The 21958-nt window shown below is 26.6% G+C and overlaps 3 long non-coding RNA genes across 6 annotated transcripts; 2 read left to right on the top strand and 1 right to left on the bottom strand.

The window, feature by feature from the left end:
* Nucleotides 1-2414: 2414 nt before the first annotated feature.
* LOC136082242 (uncharacterized) lies at nucleotides 2415-21111 on the bottom strand. Its single transcript, XR_010639512.1, has 2 exons — nucleotides 20797-21111; nucleotides 2415-2699 (listed from the first exon to the last, which is right to left on the bottom strand). It is a non-coding gene; the product is annotated as an uncharacterized LOC136082242 (long non-coding RNA).
* Nucleotides 4574-6589, top strand: LOC136082243 (uncharacterized). 2 transcript variants are annotated; one of them, XR_010639514.1, is made up of 3 exons: nucleotides 4574-5606; nucleotides 6268-6355; nucleotides 6431-6589. It is a non-coding gene; the product is annotated as an uncharacterized LOC136082243 (long non-coding RNA). The 2 variants fall into 2 exon arrangements; XR_010639513.1 differs by lacking the exon at nucleotides 4574-5606 and having other exon boundaries at nucleotides 5821-6355.
* On the top strand, nucleotides 16165-19750 carry LOC136082241 (uncharacterized). Of its 3 annotated transcripts, XR_010639511.1 has the most exons (9): nucleotides 16173-16412; nucleotides 16516-16677; nucleotides 17067-17138; nucleotides 17361-17405; nucleotides 17607-17997; nucleotides 18317-18381; nucleotides 18688-18785; nucleotides 19039-19146; nucleotides 19655-19750. It is a non-coding gene; the product is annotated as an uncharacterized LOC136082241 (long non-coding RNA). The 3 variants fall into 3 exon arrangements; XR_010639510.1 differs by having other exon boundaries at nucleotides 16165-16412; nucleotides 16516-17138; nucleotides 18665-18785; XR_010639509.1 differs by having other exon boundaries at nucleotides 16166-16412; nucleotides 16516-17138.
* Nucleotides 21112-21958: the final 847 nt, after the last annotated feature.

Genomic DNA, 21958 nt, shown 5'->3' with positions numbered 1-21958 from the left:
GCCACAAATAAAGTCACATGATGACGGACCTTCGGCTGACTGTCGAAATTCTCTGGAAGTAAAATATAAGCTAGCAAAGCATAGATTGCTCGGCTATTCCATCTTGCATTGCTTATATTTGGCAAAGTTCTGAAATTTACTTTAGGGAAGCATCCTGTTTTCTTAAACTGTCTGTAACAAGCGATCAAGTGATGAAGGAAAGCCATATCATCTCATATGGTGTCTTCTTCAAGTAGAGAAGAAGAACAATAATTGACTAATATAAAATATTACTTTTTAAATTCTTTTTTATTGTCTCAACCTAGAATTTTTAAACTAATTTTAACTTCTATATAAGAAATAAGACAATTTTTCTGTTGTTGAAGTTTGGAGTGTTCGTGTACAGTCAGTTTTTAGAATTGGGTTGCCATCAGACGAATGTTTTTCTGCAATTCAATTCTTAACAAAACCTGAAATTTTGTGAGGCATCAGACCAAATTTGACAAAGTTGTGGTAGAAAGTTCAGTGGCATGTTTTTTTATGACTCATAGTGTAGATGGGAGAAAACAGTTTTCAGCTTAGGGGGTGAACTTTTTTAAGATTTAACACTTTCAAATGGTATTTCCAGTTTTAAAATGTAGTTTCTCCAATCATAGTGGCATGGGAAACCAAAAATTGCCAAAAAAAAATTTTTAATCATACCTCTAGCATCTAGTTTCTTTTTCAGAATTAGAAATTTTATAGACACGTGTTTGTCACGATACTGGCGTGAACAAAAAACACGTGCATATTACCGGCTGTTTTACTCAAGTTTAAGACGAGGTTTTAAGTTCAAATTTATCTGTTGCATGCTTTTATCAATGGTTTCACATTCCTTACAAAAATAGGTTAAATAAGTAGCCTTGTTTCCGTTAGGTATAGACTCAAATTATTTAAATTACAGCAATAATCATATTTTTAAATTTTTTAAAATTATATAATTAAAATTCCAGCCTATAACTACTCTGTTAAAGATGTTTAGAAGTATTTCTCTGATAAAATAATAAACTATTAAGTTAAAAAAATGTCAACTTTATGGTATGTGTATATATAATTTATCAATAATAGTTTATTGATATTGTATTATATATATATATATATATTAGGTACGTGGACTGAAATTTTTAAATTGAGGATATACTAAAATGTTATATATCATTAGAAAGCCCTTCAATACAGTATTTTAAAGATGAAAAAATTATCAAAAACGAACAATTCAAAAAAAAGTTATGACGTTTTTAGTAGCAAATTTTAGATATATGGATTTATTGAATAAACTGGTTCCAAAATTATTATTTTTTTCACTGAAATTGTTATAACTTTGTCAAATCTTATCCAAATGCCTATAACTTGATATCAAAAGATAGATGTAAGAGTAGGCTACAAGTTTATATTAGTATATAGATATAGGGGTGTTTATAGGGCCACAGGGGGTTCGGCAAACCATCCAAGCCTTAAAAATACAAGTTTTTCATCTGAAAGATTATTTTTTCTGATAAATTTTTTTATCTTTATACACAAAAATGTGTTCTAATTTGCTTCCATTCCATTTTCAAATATTAGTGGTCTATCTTATATTAAAATGTGGATGTTCTCGTTACGTTTTGACACCCTCATAGTGAAATGTTACATTTATAAATACTTTAATTTTAAAAACACTGATTATATTTTGTGTTCAAAAGTATAAATTATACTTTCTTACTCTACAGCGTTTACAAGTGGTGCATAAATTGGCATTTGGGGCGGATATGTGCCACGCCTAACTCCTCCTCTTCCCCCCCCCCCCCCCCATCTTCTTAGTCTTACAACATAAAAAAAAAAATTTGTAAAGAGATTTGAAAAAAAATTTTAAATTGAGTTTATTGAAAAAAAGAAATGAGTCTACAAGTATATTTTACTACATTAGTTAGAAAAGGGGCGTGTGCCACAACTAACGCCCCCCTCCCTCCTTTTCATATTCCTTTTATATTCAAACTTGAAAAAAATGTCAACAGAAATTTAAAAACGTTTTTAAATTGCTTTTAAATAAAATAAAGACATAACTTTACAAATATTATAACATTACAAAATGAATTTTGGAGTATCCACTCTAAAAAAAGACTTTTCATATTTATCAACTCAATAAAATATTACACATAAATTTAACACTGTATTTAATATGGGCTATGAAATCCTCAAAAAGTCCTGATCGTATCTAAAAGTTTATAACTATTTATAGGTACAACTTGACTACTTTTTATACTACAACTATTAATCACATTGAAAACATACAAAATATTTTATTAAAACTATTACACTTGTCAATGCTTCATTTTTAAATTATTTTAAGTAAAAAAATTTTAAATAAATAATTCAAATGTTTGAAAAAATTGAGACAAAATGGAAAACAAACTTGATGATATTACATATAAATTTTTAATAAAAAAACAAGAATGGTGGTGCCTAATGATTGTGTATGCCACCATTAACCACAAAGCTGCTACCATGCTGTCTTCGCCTGCAAACTTCTTTACAACAGTTTTCTTCTGCTGTAGCTCCTAGCACCCCTGTTAGGGGATAATAGGTCCAGCTAAATGATTCCCCGTCTCTCCCTCTTAACCGGACCCATCACAAAAATGAGCGACTGCTAGTCGGTCCAGAATGCTGATACATGTATCTCTGATAGACACCATATGTAAGATCTAATGACATTGAATTGTAAATAGATTAGTTATTTTCACAAATAGTTGGTTTATATTAAATGTTACATAATACCATTCAGTACTAATCTATTTACAATTCAATGTCATTAGATCTTACATATGGTGTCTATCAGAGATACATGTATCAGCACCCTGGACCGACTAGCAGTCGCTCATTTTTGTGAATGGTATTTTGCAACATTTAATATAAACCAACTATTTGTGAAAGTCATTGGCTGAACAAATAAAATGAAAGACAATCAACTATATATTTTAAAAATGTTAATCAAAGTAAAAATTTAAATACTACTCTTGATTTTACTTCTACTGCACTTTGATGGATAACATAATAAAAATGTATTAAATAGTGTATGTAAATAGAAATATTTTGAATTCAATAATCATTCAGAAAAATAATTAAATCATAATTTTACTAGCAGAAGGTTGTGCTGATTATAGAGAAGCTTTTTTAAACATACTAATTGTAGCAGCTGAAGATGTATCTCAAGGTTAACAAAGTTGTAATAAAATAAATTCAAAATGTCGAGAAATGCATACATATTAAAAATTAACAAAATTTTTACTTTTTAATATGTATGCATTTCTCGACATTTGCAAATTTGTATTTTTGAAGAATCTGATTTGTATACTTATTTATATATGGTGTGTTAATAAAATTGTCAACTGATACTATCACTTAACAATCCATTCAAAAGCAAGAGTCTTTATCTGAAACATTATTCTTTTTATATGTAACCTAAGAAAACAATAAGTTTTTACATTTATCATTATTTTTTGTTTCAAACATAAGTTAACTATAATATTTTTATGAAATAAAAGAAATTAACTTTAATCTGTTAGAGAATTAAAAACACTTTTATTTATATTTTGCGCTTTAATTTTAATCTAATAATAAAAATCAACATAATACAAAATTGCAATAATTTTTGTAGAGTCGCCCCCCCCCCCCTGCCCCGTATTTCGCTTACCGAAACAACAACAACAAAAAAACGAAAATAGGCACCAAAAGTTCTACACTAATTAAACTATTTGCTGGTATTTATTTTTCGTTGAAAATTGGCATGTGAATAGGAAATGCATGTAGAAAATTATTTTATTAATAAAAAAAGGGGGATCGACATTTTTACGACTGCAATTTTATGTGCTAACATCAACCAAATTTTCATGCAAAATTTTCGAAAAAATAATCCATAAAAAAGTATGCTAACCATACATTATAGTTATAAGAAAAATCAAGATTAACCTTTCGTTTTTTAAAAATAGGTTTAAAAATAGGTCTAGGTTCATATAAATTTATAGAGCAATCACTACAAAATAACGTTTGCCTACAACTACCTCAACAAAGTGGTAAACTTAATCTAACACAAATTACACTATTTGCTGGTATTTTTTTGTTTTTGAAATTTGGCAAGTGAATCTGAAATGCATGTAGAAAACTGTTTTAATAATAAAAAAGGGGGATCGACATTTCTTCTACTGCAATTTCATGTGTGAACATCAACCAAATATTCAGGAGCAAAATAATCCATAAAAAAGTTCAGTAACCATACATAAAAGTCTTGAAAAATCAAGATTAGCTCTTCTTCTTTCAAAAAAGTATCTATGTGTATATATATATATATATATATATATATATATATATATATATATATATATATATATATATATATATATATATGTATATGTATATATATATATATATATATATATATATATATATATATATATATATATATATATATATATATATATATATATATATATATATATATATATATATATATATTATTGTATGTTTCTGAAGTTAATTTTGTACTATGTCTCAGCATCTTGAAATCCACAGTTGTTTTGGGACTATTATTTTATGCATAGACTTATTTGTCAATTTTGCTCAGAACTATTTTGTCATATATTTAAGTCTTGCAATTAAGCAACACTAGATAAATTAACTGAAAACAATAGAAGATTAAATAAAGTTTTAATCAAGTTTATGTGTTTATCTACGTTGTAAATTTATTATAAATTTAAACCTAATTTCAGAAAAAGACCCGAGTTACAATTCAAAAAAAGCTTATTGTACCTAAGGCCACTAATTTTTAAACCCTTCTACTTGATGGACTTTTATAGTTTAAGTCAATATATTTATAATATACAAATTAATAAGTATAAAGATGTGATCATATCAGTTTCACCATTTTTAGACAAGTCTGGGGCTTTGAATTTGGGCATTAAAAAAATCTGGCAGAGTACATGAACTTTCTCTTTCATGTTATGATTGATTATGATATGACAATATAAACAAAACATAGAAATACACAACAATATAAAAAATACACGACAGTATAAACGATCCATATAATAAATTAATAAAACTTAAAAAAAGGTTATTTTTGTTTTCTTCTAATAGCTTATTAAAGTTTTTAATTTTGAGTTTGTCACAAACATTTTTATTCTTTTAACTATGTATTTAGTTCTTCTGTTTAATCGATGTTTTTCTTCCTCTTTTTATTCTTTGATATTTTCATTGTTTTTACTTTATTTTTTTTGTTTTTGAATCTTATGTTCTAAACAATTTTTATTTGTTTTTCTTTTGCCCTTTTATCTATTTTATGATAGTATATTAGTATCATTTATAGTATAATATAGTATATAATATAATATAGTATCATTGATAGAAAGGGGCTGTAGAAATTCAAGACAAGACCTTAGATATTTTAAGAAACCCATCTGACAGGCTTGATGACACCTTTTATTATATGAAAAGATAATTATATGAGGCAACATTAACTGAAATGTATTGGTAATGGTAAATCAGAGATGTTTTCTTTTGTTACTGTTTTAGACTGTCATAAAGGGTGTGGATTTAGTACTATCATTTATGTAAAGGTATCCTGTTATATCTGCTGTTTTTTTGTTTTTGTTTTTATGACTTATTTGAATACTTAAATTCAATCATATATATAATAAGTTTTTTTTGTTTTTTATTTTTGGTTTGTTTATGTACTTTATGTTTTAATTAATAATTAAAAAGTTCATTATTTATTTTATTTTTATAAGTGTCTTTTATTATTTATATGTATATTATTTATTTTATTTTTATAAGATGTCTAAAGTTATACAATTGGCTAATTTAGGTCAACTATTTGTTGACCTAATTTAGCAAATTTTTTATCAACAGCTTGTTTTTTATTTCGTTATTCGCATGATAATTTGTTTTGCTCACTTGGTAGTTATTTATTTTGTACTGTCATCAGTTATTCATTTTATTAACTAGGGTTATCGATATAAGATATAGTTAATAGGTGCAGTTATTTAAGTCAGCTCTTTATTTACATACATTTGTTACAGTTGTAGTTAACTATAGCAACTATTACAACTCTGGCAAAAGTAGTATTTAAAATATGGTTATGTTATTTTTAATTTTAATGAGATGTTTGATCGATTTTTTATAGAATATTGTGAAAGTATAGACTATACTGGCATGTAGATGCCATGACTGTTTTAACATTTTTAACATTCATGTGATTCAAATATTCAAATTTTTCAGGCACACGTTTAGAGTTCATTTTGTAAATTAATTTATTGACACATATTGATCAATGCATTTATTTAGTACTTTTCTGCCACAAAAGCAGGTATTTTTTATTTTATTTTTTCATTGCGATTTTATGATACTATTTATGTTATACTATTATTTCTATACTATATAGGCTTGTAATTCCATGTGGAAAAATTGAATTTCTTCCAAAAATGTCCAAGTTTCAACCAAGTTAAATTTCTTCAAAAGGACTTGTAAACCATGTTATTTTATTTTGTTAATTATGTTGTGTAAGGATATTTTGATCTTATTTTCAAAATAAAGTTTTAGCATGAAGTGTGTCGTTTCTTTAATGTCGTTTTTATTTAAGACATTCACACAGTAAGAAATAGTAAGCTAAGTTTAGGTCACATTTTATTATTATAGTGCTATATACATAACACCGCTAAAATTGTCTAATAACACCCGTCTAGGTTGTTGTTCAACGGTAGTGCAGTAGTGGTAAAGCACTTGCCTCATAATCAATAAGTTCCGAGTTCTATCACCACCACGTCCCTGGTAGTACCGTGGTTAACTTGTTTCTCCGTGCAGCGGCCTTGTTCGTCATGGTTTGTGTTTCGGAATTATAGAGTTGTGAGAGGGTTGTAACCACAACTAAAGCAGCTTCCTCGACTGTAGTGGCTTTCTCGGACTTTAGGAGGTAAATTAAGACCAAAAAAGAAAGGTTAGACACGAATTAATAAACTCTCTTCTTTCTTTTTTTACTTTTTGCTGCAAAAACATCAGAATACTTTCCTTACTATTTAACTGCGCAGAATCAAGTAACAATTACTTTTCATCGAAAAGCTTAATTGTTAGTGAGAACTTTTCTTTAATTAAATATTCTTGCGTTTTTACAGATCACAAACTTTTACAATTGTTTGGTTTAAGGGTTAAAGATAAATAATTTAACGTGAAACATTTTGCAAAAATGCACAGTTAAATTGTTTAGGAATACAGCATATTTGCTCGTGAGATGACTATTTTATAACAATTTTATTTAATATCACTAAAGTATGTCTGATTTTAGTATACTAATCCGGTGGGTGACCTAACAAAAAAAAGCTTTTTCTTAAAAAAGCTTTTTCTTGTATGTGTTTATGTTTTTATAGTATTGTTAAACTATACCATTAAGATATAAATTTCGACTTGAGTATATATCGTGAGTTGAATATTTTTTTGAATATTATTAAAAGTAGTAAATTATCATTATAAAAATGCCGTAAAATAATAATAATTCGCTTGACAAAGTTAATGCTTTAGTTCGATTAACGTATGTATATTTTAACTTGTTCGTCTGGGTAAAACGCCTGCCGTTTTCAATTTGTCTACTTATATAACGATCTACTTATTTAACGTGATACGTTAAATAAGTTAATTCGTATAAAATATAAATTGATATAAAACATAGTTTAAAAATAAAAATAATGCAAACATAATAGCATAAAAACAAAAAATAACGCAAACAGAATAATATAAAAATAAAGCTTTTTATATGCTACCAAACGTAGTTGTTTTTATTGATATTGTTTAATAATTATTTTTTTTAATTTGAAATAATAAATATAGTATTCTTTTTAACGAAGTACATGTGTTAATTAACAACAAAACAAGTTTATTTGCATTTTGCTGCTTATGTTTACTATTTGACTGTAATACACATCCCAGAATCCTTAGCGTCCTGATTCGGACACCATTGATCTCGTCATACCGCTTTGTCGCTGTTTTAAAATAAAAAATAAAAAACGTGTTTTGTAACACATGCGCCGTTGCTTTTTATTTTGGTATTCATTTTTTAAGTGATTAAAGAATTGATTTTTTGGCTTATGTTGTTAGAAAGTTGTACTTAATTAAAGTAGCGACTTTTATAGGATGGCTTATGTAGCCAAGTTGTCATTTAAATAAATTTGTAAAAAACAAAAGAAAACATCTAGTTTATTAACGTTTTTAACTTTCTTTAATTTCAACATACATATCGTTTTCATTAACATAATTAGCCATTAACATAGAAGTCGCATTTAAACACAATTCAAAACTTTCGTTTTCATTGACGTAGTTAGCCATTAACATAGAATAGGTGCATTTACCAAAATCATTTTAACTTTTTATTTTTATGTTGGGTACAATATTGTTCATTCAAAAATGCATGTGTTTTAAAAAATTCAAAAATACATGTCCAAATAATTATATTTAATAAACTATAACCAAAACGAATATATTTCATAAATATTAAATTTCAATATTTGTGCCAAAAATCTGATCTCTCTAAACAATAAAAACTGATTTTGTTGCAATGAAGTATTTAATAATCCAAAAGGTACTAAAAATTTTTATATATAATGTTTCGCATTATTTTTTTTATATATCATAACTAAAAAAAGTTGTTTAATTGTAAATCTTGTAAAATTGTAAATTCTGACCAATCACTCAAATTTTGAGAGGAGTTTATAGATAAAAATATTTTCGACTAGGTTTTAGTTTTAATGTTGTAATTGAAAATATAAAACATTTTAAATATATTTTATAGTATATATAAACCTATTGTAGGCTGCATTTTATGTTCTGCGTCGCAACTGGCTCCGTTTTCATTGTTTAAATCTTATTTTAGAAAGCATGTTTTCTTTTTGAATTATTTTGAACTTTTAGGTTTGTTTCAAGAAAATAAAACAAAAAAAGAATTATTTTGGATATTTAGATATTAGAATAACAAAAATCTAGCTGCAAATCTAGCAATCTAGAAGTCATATTAGTAAAAAGTCATTTACACGACTGTAAATTGTAGTGTAAAGTTGACGGCTTTTAGTCTAAAAATCTTCAACTTAAATGACTGATTTTGAAGACTAAAACTGAAGACTGTCAAAACAAGTTTTTGCAGTAGTAAAAAAATGACACGAATACCTATTTTTAATATAACAAAAGACCTATTGTTGACATAACAAAAGGTTTTTCTTAACATTATTTTAATTCCAGGTTGGCTGTTTAAGCTTAAAAACCTTCTTGAAAAAAAAAGACTATACTGTGTCAAGCTTGAACTGTCTAAAAAAAAAATCTTTCGTTTTATTTATTTTAAATTTTTTGAATTATTTTTCATTAAATGTTTTGCCGTTTTATCTCCACTTTTTAACGGGTGATGCGGAAGTTATCGGACAAAATAAAAACGTCAATAACTTAATAAATAATTAAAAAAAAAAACTACTATTATATTTTTTTTAAATAAAGCATTTATCTTTTATTAAAAATTTATTATTTTTTATATGAAAAAATACCACCATCTGCAATTGATCTCAATTTTGCTCTGACGCCTTTCATATGCGACTGTAAAAAGTTTAAATCAATTTCTTGTTGTTTTAGTTTAATGCGATCAATCAAAAGTTGCTCTGTTGAAGCTTGCCAATATCCCTCGTAAACCTTCTGCCCCAAATGTCCCCAAAATTTTCAATTGGTCATGCTTGAGGCACATTTGGGAGATTGGATTCTTTATCAACGTAATAGACATATTGGTCCATCCAATTTAGAGAATCTTTAGAATAACGAGAACTTGCTAAATCTGGCCAAAATAAAGTCTCCATGATACTTGTGAATAAATGGAAGAAGTCGTTTTTCTAAACATTCATTAATATAGATTGATGAATTTATTGCTACTTTTGTTTTTTTATTTTTGTTGTTTGTGTAGTACACAGAATTTCCAGGCATGTTGTCCCCTGCAAAACAAAAGTATTTTTCGTCATCGATGACTAGAAGCGACTTTGTGCTTTAGAGTTGGTTAACTAGTTTCCTGCTTCTTTTCTTTGCCTTTATTTGTTGTTCTGTAGTGTATTTTGGAGTCTTTTCACATTTTCTATATTTAATATTCATTTTTTTTAACTGACGACCAATTGCCGCTTGATTTACACCGAATTTAATACCTATTTTTCTCTGACTGACCCCTTTTCGATTGTTGACAAGTCTCGTTAATTCGGCTTTCTTTTCTCGAGTCCAGGATGTCGGACGACCAGGGTGCTTTCTATCAGAAAACGACTAAACAGTTTCAAGTTTTTTTAGGTTATCATATATTGTACTTCGAGCAAATCCTTCCTTATCAAAATGATTTACGATTTTTTTTTTTTTATATTAGGTTTATTTACAAAAAACATTTTTATTCGCTTTCGAAAAGATTCTTGTTCAGCTGCATTTAACCTCATTTTAAATAATTGTGTTTCAAATAATAAAGTTTATTTTTTATAGAACGTTTATGCCTACGCATAAAACCACAAAAACTAATTACTATGCTCAAATAATGAAATTAGGATTTGTCCAATAACTTCCGCATCACCCGTTATGTTGCGTTTTAGAGTTTGGTTGTTTATTGGTTGATGTATTTAATAGTTAAACATAAAGACTCCTTTCTGAAATTAGAAAAAACGAAAATCTTAGAACCCTTAACGTTGTTAAAATCAATAAACAGCTTTCCATTTACAGCCCTTACTATTCACTACTCTTGTTAGTTGATCGCAAATATGCTTTCAAGTTTTAAAAACTTTTTCAAAACAGTTGCATGAAAAAGGCGTAATAGTTTTTGAAATATTTTTAATAAGAGTTTCGTTAGTAGTAGTATACTACAATATCTTTTGGGCTCTTAATAATATAGTTTAACTTTTTTTTAACCAAAATTCTTTAGTTTTAAGGAATAATTAATTAACAATCGTGTTTAAGTATTTAAAACAAAAACAAAGTTAGACTTCTGCCTCATAATATTTTTAGTTTGTTATCGCAATAAATTGAAAAGTAACTATGTTTAATACGAATCAATTAATTTAAAATGATAAAAATTAAATAGAAAATTAAAAATCACAATAATTTATCGTAATTCGTATAGTTTATCATAATTATACATAATTAACACAGTTCACATAATTTAGCTAAATTGTGTAACTTAGTTGGTATTAATTTAATGAGATTTATTATCTATTTTTAATGAGACAAAAAAAAAGGTTTTTAAATACACAATTAAAGTTTTTTTAATTATTTATTGTTTGAAATTATAACTGAAACCTGTGTAAATGGAGATATCGATACACCGTCTCCTTCAGAAAAAGGTCTTCTTTTCAATTTAATGCTACTGCGTTGTTTGCGGGGCATCAAATGTAATTTTTATAATATTTCTCAAGTAAAATTACAACTAATATTATTTCTACGTAAAACCAAGTCTACATGCAAATATATGTTTGATCAAAGTTACGTTGTTAAACTGTTTTGCAATGTAACATTATAAGGTTATTTACTTGTCGGAAAAAAGAAATGCCAATGTTGTAAAAACTAATATCAAAAAAAAGTTTCAGTTATATTTCTAAAGAAATTACGTAACTAAAAAATATCAGAACATTTAATTTTTTCGAAGTCGAGCATATAAAAAAAATCTAGTATTTTTTAATAAAAAGCGATTGATTGTACTGATAAGAATAAAAAAGAAATCTTTTGGTTCTTTTGTTTAATAGAAAAACGGTATCCTTAATGCAGTAAAATTTCCACTTTTTAAATAAACTTTTTTTTATTATTGTTTCTTTTTATTTATGCTATATATTATTTATTCTTTCAACTTTTGGTCTTAAATTTATTAAAACATTTTAAATTTCGAAATTTTTATTTTTAAAATGGTTTAATCAAGAGTAAAATTAAAGTATGTATACGTTTAAAAGACAGGTGGAAATGAAAAACAAGAGAAGGCAGATGAATACTAAAAAAAAAAAAGTTAGCTCAAAAGAGAATTTTTACATGGGGACCAATAAAATATATGTTTTGAATTTTTATTGCAAAAAACTCGACATCAGTCAATTTAAGAGACAACAATTTCTGCAAAACATGACACGCTTACTCAGTAGAATAACACGATATACAAAAATGTATCACTAAATCTTTTACTGATTATAAATCAAGTACACTACTAAACAAACTCTGTTCTTAAGTAATATAACAAAAAAAAAACTTCTTTCAATCAACCAAAGCGTCTTCTTTTAAGCATAGATCTATAATTATGGTAGAAACATTATTTAATATTATAACTCCCAAAAGTAAACTAAAACAGATTTGTTTTAAAATGCTATATTTGCATTCGCAAACATTTTTCACAATATACAAATTAATCATTTTAATGCATATTGACACGCTTTATCTTCAATTTTAATGGATATAATCTTTATGATTAAAATAACTAGGCAGCACATTATGTAAATATTTAAAGAAATAATAGAAATTTGCCTGAGATGAAATAATTTTTCTTTTCTTATTTTTGTATGTGTGCACAGTATAATCAGATACGACGAAGGATTTATATTATCAAAAGTTTTTTAAACAACAATGAGCTAAATAAATTAATATCCTTGACAACCAACGCATCAAACTAATAAAATTTAAGATTTTTTTTACAGATCTATATTGCAGTTAGCGTTGTTTTTTTTTTAAAACCTCTGCCAAAAAGTAATCAAGTATCTAATAACAACGTCTTTTTTTAATTGGTGTATTTTTCATTTGAATTGCAACTTATAAGAAGCAAGTTTATTTTAAATGTATACTACAAGGTTGCAAAAAATACTGAGTTATATAGAGATGAGACGAATTCGGTGGAGAGTCAAAATATAGAACGGAGACCATACAACTGTTTTTGTAATAGTTTATTATTACCAAGGTGTAAAATAACTCATTTTTTGTCGTAAACTCTAAAAGCAAGAATTTTTTTAATGCATTCTTATTATATAAATAATGCATTAAAAAAATAATGCATTAACACACACAAGCATGTGTGTGCTTGTGTGTGTAAACGAGGCTTGGTGATAAGACAGTTTATGTCTTTTTTATGATCCGGGGAAAAATTATAGATAAAATATGTATTTATTGTAAAAATAATATGCATGTTTGAGTTATTTAGAACATTGAGTTATTTAGAACTCTTTAATTACTGAAACTATTGTGTTGTACTTAAATTCAAAAATACATAAAATGAAGCGCTAAAATACATAAAATGGAGCGGTAAAATGTCTATTTAGTTATGTGGTTAGATCTTGCGTAGATATACGGAATTTGCATGCATAGCAGCCTAAAATCTTACACTTTGAAATTTTGTTTTTGTAATTCTTTCAACAATAGTTTATATTCAGTAATAATATCTGGCTTTATATTTATATTTATACGGTCCTTACATTTTCTATATAACTTTGAAATCACAGGCGGCACAAGTAGTTACCAAGCAAACAATAGACGTCTAAAATTGGTCTAATTTGTCTCTATTGCCGATACGTATATTTTAGACGTATAATAGAGATCGAAAAGACGTCTGATTATAGAGATACTATTTTTGCTCTATTTTAGATGCATATTAGATGCATAAATTAGACTCATGCATAAATAATTTTTTTTTCATCTAAACTTAGATGTCTTTAAGATGTCTTTTATAGCTTTGTTATATAACAGAAAGACATTTTTTAACTATGCTTCTACAATGGCATGAAGATTTTAACCTATGGAAGACATTAATGATTATTTCTTTTGATGAATTTTAAATAATAAAATAACATGCTATAGTGACAAAATATTTTGATGATTTGATGCTTAAAATGTTTACTAAAATCATTTTGTGATTTGCAATATAATTTGTTTTGCAGAAATATTATAAAATTATTATTTTCAATTTTTATTTCTAAAATTAAAGATAATGTAATTAAAATATATGTATATATATGAGTGTTATTCAATAACACAAAAGATTGCTTTATTGGTTGTACACTTATCGTTTTCATTGAGGAATCAAGATTCATATATGTCTTTTACAAAAAGGGCATACGAAAAAAGACGCAGTAGACGTGTTCAAAAGGAATATAAAAAAATTCTAGAATCAGCATCTGTACATCTAGACAATGAATCGAATGTTGGAACTTCCGAAAGAAATAATTTATCATCTTGCGAAAATCTAAAAGAATATTTTGACCATCATGAGTCATCGGTTTCTGACAGTGAAAACTCTTATGACCAAAAGCCTAATGAGTATGAACATAATCCAACTTTAAAGGAAAGTTTGTCTGCATGTTTTTCTGAATTCAGGGTACCCCAGGCATGTGTGAATAAGTTACTTTGTATTTTTAAAGAAAATGGCCTAGAAGTTCCTTGCGATGCTAGAACCCTAATGAAAACACCACAAAACATTGAAGCACTTAATCTATGCAGTGGAAAGTATATTTATTTTGGACTTAAAAATGAAATAGTTAAATCTATGCAAAGGTGTTCGACCTTTAATACTCAGAATATATCATTATCATGTAATATAGATGGCTTACCAATATTCAAATCATCCAATTTTCAGTTGTGGCCAATACTCGGATTATGTTGGGAAAATGATGTATTTATGATCGCTTTATATGGTGGTGAAGGTAAACCAGAACCAGTAAATTTATTTTTGGCTGATTTTATTGAAGAAGCAAAAGAACTTTTGGTAAGTGGTTTACTAATTGATGGTAAAAATTATACTTTTAGTATATTATCGTTTATATGTGATGCACCAGCACGCTCCTTTATAAAATGTGTAGTTGGTCACACTGCAAAACATGGTTGTGAGAGATGTACAGTTGTTGGTACCTGTTATTCTCAGCGAATTGTGTTTGATAGGAAATTTGGATATCCTGAACATCAAAAGAAGCTCAGTCCCTTGTGTAAATTGGATATTCCAATTGTTTCAATCTTTATCTTAGACTATATGCATGTAGTCTGTCTCGGAGTTACAAAAAGAATTTTATATTTTCTGACTTCAGGTCCATTGGAGTGTAGACTTTCATATCGCTTAAGGGAAAAGCTGTCGATTACAATAGCCTCATATAATGGAACATTACCATCTGAATTTGCACGCCAACCTCGTTCATTAAAGGAACTAAAACGATGGAAAGCAACAGAATTCCGAATGTTTCTTTTATACATTGGTCCTATAGTACTGAAAAGTGTTCTTTCTTCAGATGTATTTTTGCATTTTTTGTGTCTTCATGTTGCCATGTCTATTTTATTGCAAACAGATAATCAGATTAGGAAGACATATCTTGACTTTGCTTCTCAATTGTTACGTTTTTTTGCAAAGCAATCATCTCATTTTTATACACCCACATTTGCTGTCTACAATGTTCATAGTTTAACTCATTTGCATCAAGATGTTGCAAATATGCAGTGTTTTTTAAATAGCATATCGGCTTTCCCGTTTGAAAACTTTTTGCAACACTTGAAACAGTCAATAAAAAATTCTAGAAACCCAGTTGTTCAAGCTGCACGTAGAAAACAGGAGTTCGAGTTATCTCATCCAAACATTGTCAACAAAAAAAATTAGTATAAGTATTCAACAAGATTAGAAGATTAGCTGCTTATTAATGCAAAACTAAAAAATATGTATTTTAAAAGAAATGGTTGATGAGAAAACTTTTAGATGTACAGTACTTAATTTAAAGAATATGGAAAGTTTATACAACATTGCATTTATTGTCGACATGGAAAAAATAAAAAAAACTGAAAAGATAGTACTAACATCAGATTTTGTTCGTAAAGTATTGATGTTGCCCCATAAAACTGGTTATGCCATCTTTCCTGTGCTACATGAACGTGAGAAGCATCTGTAATCAATATATATGTGTGTGTGTGTATATATATATATATATATATATATATATATATATATATATATATATATATATATATATATACATATATATATATATATATATATATATATATATATATATATATATATATATATATAAGTATAATATATATATATAATAATGATATATATATATAAGTTAATGATAATAAAAAAGTAATATTAATAATATTTTTAAGAAAATAAAATACTATGAAAACCTTTAATAAATAATTTTTTAAGTTATGGTTACATTTATTATGTTTATACACAATTATTACATTAGTATAAATGTTTGGAAAGTTTTCAATAGCTATATGGAAAGAAAATAACAGATTAGTTGAGGATGTTGCACTAACAAAGTGGATTGACAAAGAAGGACAACAAATTTATTGTCCCAAAAAAAACTACAATCATGCACTGAAAAACAACCTTTCGCCAACAAAAGAATGGCACAAATTTCCATTGATAAAGTGTAAGATAACAGATTGTCAGTATCTAACTTGTTTTGTGTTTTTTTTTTTTTTTTTTTTATGCGTAATGTTGTTACTTTTTGTAGCGAAATGTTTTATAATTAGATTCATTTTCATGTTGTGAAGACAACTTTTCTACATCAGATGAGACTTATGTTGAAGAAAACATTAAAAAAAAGCATAATAAATCATTCTGCTCTTCATTGCCAGAACCTCCGCAACCTATTATGAATAAGACAAATGTTAAAAGTATAATATGAAACCTAGGTAAATATCATAATTTTTTCTTAATGGTTTATAAACTGAAATAGATTCTTGTTTAATTTGATCTGATTAATATCTATTTAGCTATTAGTTCTTTTTATGTATTACTAAGATTTTTTATTTATTTTAACTGTATGGGTGTCTTATTATATGTAATGTTGTTAAATTGGTTACATATTTATATCAATGACAACATTCTATTGTATTGAATAATCCTTTAATCAATCAATATGGTATGAAAATTGAAAATTGATTAATAGCATGCTGATATTGTTTGAATGAATGAATTCAGAAATTGAAAGAGTACAAAATTGGTTGAAAGATTAAATTAAGCAACGGGTATGGTTGAGGGATTATTTATAGTTGTAATTATAATTATTTCTTTTGAATAGATTTGTTATCAGATTCAGAGATTGAAGAAGATATTTTTTCTTCACATTTCATTGATGAACACAAGTTTTATTGTGAGTAGTTTTGGTTTTTACACCACTAAATGTTAATGTGGAGGTATAAAAACTTTTTTATTAACTTGTTTTTGTATTTTAAAATAATTGTAAAAGATAGGTATAAAAGAATAGAAATGGATAATTTATAATATTGTGATCCGATTAACCATGTGTGTAGCATTTGGTCAACTTTACCTTTAGTAGCTAGACAAAATTATTTAATATTCTAACCTTTTTTAGGAGGAAAGATCAAGAATTGGTCTTGAGCCAAGCCCAAAGAAAAATGTGAGGAAGTTATCACTAACAATTTGACATAAATCTGAATATTATTTGTTTTTGTTTATTTGTCAAAATTAAATAAGAATTATATAAAACTTGAATGTTTAATTTATTTTCAGCGGGTTTATCTATAATTTGAGTGGATTAATTTATTTGTTAAATTATTATTGCAAAGTAGTTTATTTAGTCAAGGCTATTTTTTATTAGGTTTCCAGTCTGCCTCTTTTGCCTTTGTCTTATTCTACAGATAAAGTTTTAGCTGATTTAAAAAGTAGGTTTTGCCAAAATTTATTGCAACTTTTGTGATGATTGTTAAAAAAAATAACATTTATTTTTGGAATTTTAGTTTGAGTTACTCAAACATAATTTGAATTTTAAAGTTGATATTTCATTGTTTTGCTATTTGGTTTCATGAGCTAAATGATATTTCACACGTTAATCAATTTTTTTACTCTTTTTTTTTGCGGAAATAAAAGTTCTTTTAAAAGAAGTTATAGAAATTAAGTTTCAGGCTACTGGGGTGAAGTTGCTAGAATCAGTGGACGAAATGGTTACACTGGATAATAAACTAAAAGATAAAACCGAGTATACTAAATTGGTATGATCTAATCATCTTAATTTTTAATAAGTTTGTTTAATTATCTAAATGAAAAGTATTTATAAAGGAACTAAAATAACAACAATTTACAAAAACAAAAAAACCAACAAAAAAACACAAACATGGAGTAAAAACATATGAAAAATGAGAACAAAAATAAAAGAAGATAAAACGTCACAGACTCCAACAATAATACAACATTAATTAGAACTAAAATTTAAAAAATTACCAGGTTAAAACATCAGCAGATTGTTGACATATATTGTTGACGTATATGTTGTAAAGAATTTTAAGTTAATTTTTATTACATTTATTTCAGCTTGATAGTTTGAAAAAGGTTTGTGGTAGAAATCCAAGAGAACATGTGTTTTTGATCATGAAAAGGTAAACGATTATGATTTTATTAATTATTAGAGGGTCCAAAAGTAATTCATTTTGACCATTATTTGTTAATGGATTTACTTTTAACATGACAATTTGATAAATTTTGTAGCTTCACTCTAGGTATTTAAGTTTGTTTGTGTGCAAAAGTAAGTGTAATCTAATCTTGTTTAGCATTTTGTTTTTAAATTTAATGCTTATACTATTTAGAATTTTAAGCATTCATATATTAATATTTCAATTTATTACATATGTTAAAATAAAAGTCTTTATAAATTTATTTTAGTTTATTGTAAAAATACTTGTCAGGTTATTTTCGAATCAGCTATAGTCCAAATTAAATCGAAAAGGAAATGGAGTAAAGATAAGCTTAGAAAATCTAGTAAATATATGGAGTGTTTTACGAGGTATTGTTTTAATAGTATTTACAAAACTGATATCTGTATTAAAAAGATATTCTTCGACTTTTTTTCTCCATAATACAAGTTCCTTTAGTTTTTTCTTAAAACAATTTGCCTCTTATTAATAATCTCTCATTACAACATTGTTATCTCTCATTGCATGATTGTTATCTCTCGTTACATCATTAGTTATACTTATTTTATACATTACTATAAATTAGTAAATGTTTGGTATTTTGAATCAATTTAATTTTGAAAGATTCCTGTGAATACAATGGTGGATCAGTCAAAGACCTTGTGAAATCGGTTACAGATGTTCTACGAAATGCTCCTGCTCGTGCTCGTAAAAGAAAAGCATGTAATACAGGTAAGCAATGCAAAACGTGACTTATTAAGACTTATTATATGTAAATAATATGGTCTATTTTAAACTGATATGTAATATAAAACCCATAAGCTTTGACAATGTGTTGACATTAAATCATATTAGTCAATAAAGTTATTATAAGTTATAATAAATTATAATTTTTGCTTGTAAATAAGAAATGTTGTCGCATGAAAAAATATGAAAAATAATACTAATCAAGTTACTGTGCAGTAACCTGATGAACCTGGTGAAACATAGTGTAGAAGAAAGAAAATATTAGATAAGTGTTTTTACTAATTTATATATATAAATATATATATATATATATATATATATATATATATATATATATACATATGTATATATACATATGTATATATACATATGTATATATACATATGTATATATACATATGTAATTTTACATATTATATTTCATAAAAATAAAATCTTTAGAATTCTACGTGTCTTTTAAAGTCATTTAAATATAATTACATTATATATTTTAGATATCGACGACGTGGAAGAAGATGCTGACGGCAATGCAAATATATAGTTTCTTATGTATATTTTTGTGAAATAAATTTAAGTAATTTCAGTTAAAATCTTTCTTTAATTGTGTAATTTAATCATTTTTTATGATTAATTTAACCGCTATAACACCTTTGTATCAAACAAGTCCCAGCAAGCAAAAAGATATCTAAAAAGCATCTAATATGCATCAAAAAACTGGTCTAAAAGACGTCTAAATTCACGTCGTGAACGGGACATAAATAGACGTCTATCTTATAGATGTCTTTTAGATGCATTTCATTCGACACAAATAAATGCCCTAGATACATAAAAGATGTAAAATATACTTCCTAAAGATGTATATTAGATGTATAAAAGAAATTATTAGCTAAAAAAATTATCTATTATCCATCTTTTTTAAACGCGTCTTAGGCATCTATTTAAAAGACGTATTTTATACATCTAATATGCATCTGTAAGATGTATGTTTCACATCTTTTATGCATCTAAGGCAATTATTTGTGTCGAATAAAATGCATCTAAAAGATGTCTATAAGAGAGCCGTCTATTAATGTCCCGTTCACGATGTGAATTTAGACGTCTTTTAGACCAATTTTTAAATGCATATTAGATGCATTTTAGATATCTTTTTGTTTGCTGGGTTTTAAAAAGACTTAAGGTTATTATTTCCCTTTTTCAATTTACTTTAATATTATTTATCTATTATTGTATTTCCTTTATATATTTTTTTCTTATTAAAACTTACTTCCGTTAATCTTTTGAAGACTTTTTTTATAAACGACAGATTTCTATAGGCCCATACGTTTACTAGCATTAGTAAACCTATGGGGCTATTGCAAATTTTTTCATATAAATGAAAGGTTTCTATGTTTAACGCTTTATTCATAATTGCTTTTATGAATCATTAAATTTTTTTAAGTTATAGTCTAAAAGCGACACACCTTCTTTGATGATTCTTTCTAACTTTATGTAATAAGCTCAAAATGTTTTGATCGATCGTATGACAAACGATAAAACTTGATGCAATACGTCCGTTTATTACTTTTTATTTCATTTCTGCTTTTAAAATCAAGCAAATTTAAAACAATTTAGAAAGAAGATGAACAAGAAGTTTTACCTTGGATTTATTTTTCTCTCCTTCCTTCCCTTTTTTTGATTCGCTTTTTGACATTATTAACTTTTCTTCATACAAAAAATAACCAAACGTGGAACGACGAATTTTAGTAATGTTTTGCTCCAATTTCATTAACTTATAATCAACAATAAAATCGAGGAAAAAATAAATCACGTTTTCAAGCTAATTTGTCGTTGCTTGCACTTAAAGACGAAATGCTTGATTCGTATAAGAGAATGACAAAACTCTATTGTAGAACGTTTTACATAATTACCAATACAAATGGAGGGAGGAGTGGTTGGAATGTTATTGTCTGAAACAGAGTATTATTTGAAAATTTGGTTTACTAAAATATAGTTTTTATTTTTATCCGTATTGGAAACATAAATCAAGGATGTAACATTTGTAATTGTACCATTATTTAAGTTTGTTTAATTTATTTAGCATCAAAAAAATTAGTTTCAATATATTAAACATAAAGTACAAATGTTTTCTTAATAAAAAATCTAAAATCTCTCGTCTTTTAAGGCACGTGAATTTAGCTTTTTTGAAGTTTGATCGCGTTGCGATCAATAACTGATAAAAAAAACTTTGTGGTTTTTTTTTAATACCAGCGATAAGTTAAACTTTAGGTTTGGGCTTTGCTGGGCGCCCAGTGGGCACACGTCGTCCAGGGGACGTCCGTCAGACGTCTTACGAACGTCTGGACGTCCCTCGGACGACGCGTTTCTATTGCGTGTAAAGAGGTCGTATAGTAGATCGCAAGAGTTTTGTATTTCCAATGCTTTCCAAACCTCCCTAACAAACTTTCTTACCTCCAACCCGATTGATAGTAACTTGTTTAATTTACAATTTTGTTTCTCCTGTATGTTTTATAGCTCAGTTGTATGGTTGTTGTTTTGTAGCTCTAGTTTGTTTTTAGACGTTAGTAATGTTCTTAAGTTTAGATTAAAAATAAAAGCAGTTCTGTAGTTTTTTCTAATTACTTTTCTAAGTTTTAGTGATAGTAAGAGGTTAAATGATAAAAGTTCATTAAAATAGAGCGACAAATGGAAAGTCATTATAAATTTGATGGTACTTAATTTTAGATTGCCAATCGTTTTATAACAATATTTTCAAACTTTCGTTTGTTATAATCATTTTCTTTGAATATGTTAACTAGAAA

This window comes from Hydra vulgaris, chromosome 07 (genome assembly GCF_038396675.1).
Source record: "Hydra vulgaris chromosome 07, alternate assembly HydraT2T_AEP".
Lineage (NCBI taxonomy): Eukaryota > Metazoa > Cnidaria > Hydrozoa > Anthoathecata > Hydridae > Hydra > Hydra vulgaris.
The sequence above is the reverse complement of the archived record's forward strand: the minus strand, read 5'-3'. Positions and strand labels throughout refer to the sequence as shown.